The 3657-nt window shown below is 50.6% G+C and overlaps 1 pseudogene; it reads right to left on the bottom strand.

Moving 5' to 3' along the window:
* Positions 1–1053: 1053 nt before the first annotated feature.
* On the bottom strand, positions 1054–2499 carry LOC142847005 (G patch domain and ankyrin repeat-containing protein 1 pseudogene; annotated as a pseudogene).
* Between the last annotated feature and the right edge of the window lie 1158 nt (positions 2500–3657).

Raw genomic sequence — 3657 nt, 5'->3', positions numbered from 1 at the left:
CATCTCCCATTGTCTCTGAGTGATCGTCTGCTCTCCTTAGACCACAGGAGATGTGCATAGGAGATGTGTCTGTATCCAGGACAATTTCGACTCTAAAATCCCCGTGAAGAATGTCCCCCACTAACTTACTCTGTTGTTATGCTGGCAACTGCTCCAAGCTTAGCTCCCTTAGCTCTTCCTCTCCTGCCCCAATCTCCAGTGGCTTCTCTGGTTTCTATTATTCTTCTGAGCGCCCACTCACAAGATTAATATGAATCTCCGCTTTAATTTCTCCCAGTCATATGTAGGATGAGACAATGGAGCCTCATAAGACATTAAATGTTAGAGAAATGGCTTAGCAGTTAGGAGTGTTTGTAGTTTTTTGTTTTTTAATTCTTTTGGGGCCCACCACCCAGCTCCCAAATAAATAAAGGGATATTTAATCTTACTTATAAATGCCTGGCCTTAGCTTGGCTTGTTTCTGGCCAGCGTTTCTAACTTAAATTATCCTGTTTCTCTTTAACTACATTTTGCCTCTGAACTTTTTACCTTTCTTTATTCTATGCATCTTTTTTTTCATTTTAATTTTTTATTAAGCATTTTTAAAATACAATCTTTTCTCATTTTCATAGCCATTTCTCTTCCCACTCCCTTCCCTCCTCCCGCCCCACCTTTTTCCCTCCCTCACCCTTATCCATTCCTCAGAGATGGTAAGGCTTTCCATGGGGGAGTCAACAAAGTCTGACACTTCACTTCCAGACAAGACCAAGACCCTCCCGACTTATCTAGACTGAGTATGGTATCCCTCCAAAGAGAATGTGTTCCGAGATGACAGTTAGTTCAAGCAATAGGGATAAATCCTGGTCCCACTGCCAGTGGCCCCACAGACTGCCCAAGCCTCACAACTGTCCCCCACATTCAGTGGGCCTAGTTTAGCTGTATGCAGGCTCCTCCACTAACAGTCCAGAGTTAGTGAGCTCTCACTAGCTTTCTTCTTACTCTGTGGCTGGCTGGGTAGCTGGGTGGCTAGCCCCTGGCATCCTTCTCTCCGTCTCCTCTTCTTGAGCCTCCATCTTCTCTCTCTCTCTCTTTTTTTTCCACAATGAAGGAAGTTTATTTATCTCCCAACTCTCAGTCATTCTCTCTATAAGCAGAGGCCAAGAGCCAGGTCCCGAGGGTCTGGCATCTGGGCGGATCCCAGGAAGTAGAAGTCCAATACCCAGGCCAGGGGCCCAAGTCCAGCAAATTAAAGGCCAGCCCGCCTGGTCAGAACTCAAGGTTCATGTACAGTCTCGGATCTCGCTCCCAGGCTCTGTCCTTCTCCTCTCTCTTTCTGTTCTCCCTCTGACTCAGTGTGGCAACTCGAGGCACCCTCTCTCTCCCAGACACAGCCCGGGTATCCCGCGCTGGCAAGTGCGTGACTCAGGGCTGGGGTGCAGATCTGTACCCTAGTCCTTCTTGGTCCCTCTTGAGGACAGTGGGAATGGGGTTGGCACGGCCTTCGCCCCGGGGCCCTACCCCCATTCCTGGCTCCCAGCCACCCCTCAGCAGCAGTCTGAAGCCAGGACTGGAGGTGGGCACCCCAAGGGGAAGGCTGGAGGGCTGGGGGCTCCTGGACAGGGACAGCAGGTGGGCGGTAGATGTACGGTGGTTGGAGTCTTCAAAATGGGCACCACAGTCCTCACAGAACTGGGAGGTTGGGGGAGGCCGGTTCTGGTTCTCGTCTCCCCAGGACTCTCTCTGACCATGCGGGCTACGTCAGGGAAGCCTGCTTCTTCAGCCAGCTGAGCAGCGTCTCTGCCTCCCTGCTCACAGACCCCTACCCAGGCGGCCCCTCCGCCCAGGAGATAGCGCACAGCTGCCCCCTGGCCTGCCCTGGCAGCGCACATCAAGGGAGTCTACCAGAAGGCATCGCGGGCATTGATGTTCCCTCCGGCTCCCCCTGGCTCTCGGGGTTCCAGCAGCCTTCCAAGTTCTGTCACATCCCCATTCTGGGCTGCCAGCAAGATCCACGGGGTCATCTTGTCTTCATCCTCAAGTGGTCTTCCTTGCCCCGAGGCTCCTGCCGCAGCATCCCTCGTTATTCTCCTTCTCTTCCTCTTTCTTTCCCTGATAGGGTCAGCTCTCTGGGGCTTAGGTGAAGTACTGTTGTCCGCGATTAGAGCCTCGTAGAAGGCCCGGGCTGCAGCCCCATCCAGGACAGGCTCTGGCTTCTCCGGCTGTGGCTGCTGCTGCCCATCCTTCCAGAGGTCACTGGAGTCAGTGGCTCGAGTAAATGTGATGAGAGATGGCCTGGACATGGCACGTTAGGAAATACCAGCTTGACTTTTTAACTCTTGCTCGATCTTATTTGGGGGCCCTCTTTCCCCAAATAAAAACAGGCGTGACTTTATTCCGGAAGGTTTCCAGGGCAAGGTGTTGCACTGTCACTTCCGTACCGCAAAATGGAGCGGTTGCAATCTCTACGCATGCCTGATGCTGGGCGACCGCCATCGCGGGCCTGACAGAGGGAGAACCAGGGTCCCCAGGGCAGGGAGGACACCCCGGTGGCGCCTGCCCCCGCAGCCAAGCGAGCCTAAAGCGCTGAAGACTATCCTCCTTCTTCTCTTGAAGCTAGATTTCTCCTCCTATTTATTCTCTCTGCCCACCAGTCCCTCCTATTTCTCTCTCCTGCCTAGTTATTCAGATCTTTATTAGACCAATCAGGTGTTTTAGGCAGACAAAGTTAACACAGCTTTACAGAGTTAAATGAAACATAAAAGAACATTGCGTATACTTGCATCATTAAACAGATATTCCACAGCATAAACAAATGTAACACATCTCAAACTAATATTCCACAGCAAGTGTTTATTGCTCCTGCAGAGGACCTACATGGCAGCTGTCCTTAGGTCCAGTTCCAGGAGATATGATGCTCTCTTCTGGCCTCCATGGGTACTGCAGTCATGTGGTACACAGACATGCATGCAGGCACACACTCATACACATAAAAGTAAACGAAACCATTAAAAAGTAAATTAGAGGAAGGATATTCTGTCCCTTTAGCACTAGTTTCTCCTAGTGTCTTCTAGATAGAAAACCAACCCAGAAACCCTGCCCAATGTCGGGCAGGCTGCAGCTGATTTGGGAGCATATGGGTTCCACTGAGAGATCTCAGTCACCCTGCATCACAGATGCCAGAAGGCAAACTGCTAGGATGTGAGGAAGAGAAAGTCTCCTTTCCTCTTGTCTGAGGGGGCCTTGGTCTCCTGCTAGTCCTGTATGATCAGTAATGCTGACATCCATCTACTGTGGGGATCCATAGCCTGCCTGTGAAGGTTTCCTCGGACTTCTGGCCCAGAAAACGGTTGTGGTATTTGTCCAAACAAAGTTTGAAATGTTTATTGTTTATATGTAATCTCAACAATTCAGATGAACTATATCTCTGGGAAAAATCACTGAGGGTGAGATTGACCCGAGGCTTTCCCAGAGGTCTTGATATATGAGAAAGGAACACAACTCCTTCTCTAAAACCAGAAACCTGCTTGGCAGAGCAGGTAAGGCCTGGGGACAGGGCCTTGAGGGATTGGTGACTTAGGATCCTGAGAACCCAATTGTTCCTGCCCTAAGGGGCTATGGGTTTCATAGGCCTCTGTGTGCTGCAATTCTGATGTCCTTGAGGAATCCTGAGTACCTTGT

Source organism: Microtus pennsylvanicus, chromosome 3, assembly GCF_037038515.1.
Source record: "Microtus pennsylvanicus isolate mMicPen1 chromosome 3, mMicPen1.hap1, whole genome shotgun sequence".
Classification (NCBI taxonomy): Eukaryota; Metazoa; Chordata; class Mammalia; order Rodentia; family Cricetidae; genus Microtus; species Microtus pennsylvanicus.
The sequence above is the reverse complement of the archived record's forward strand: the minus strand, read 5'-3'. Positions and strand labels throughout refer to the sequence as shown.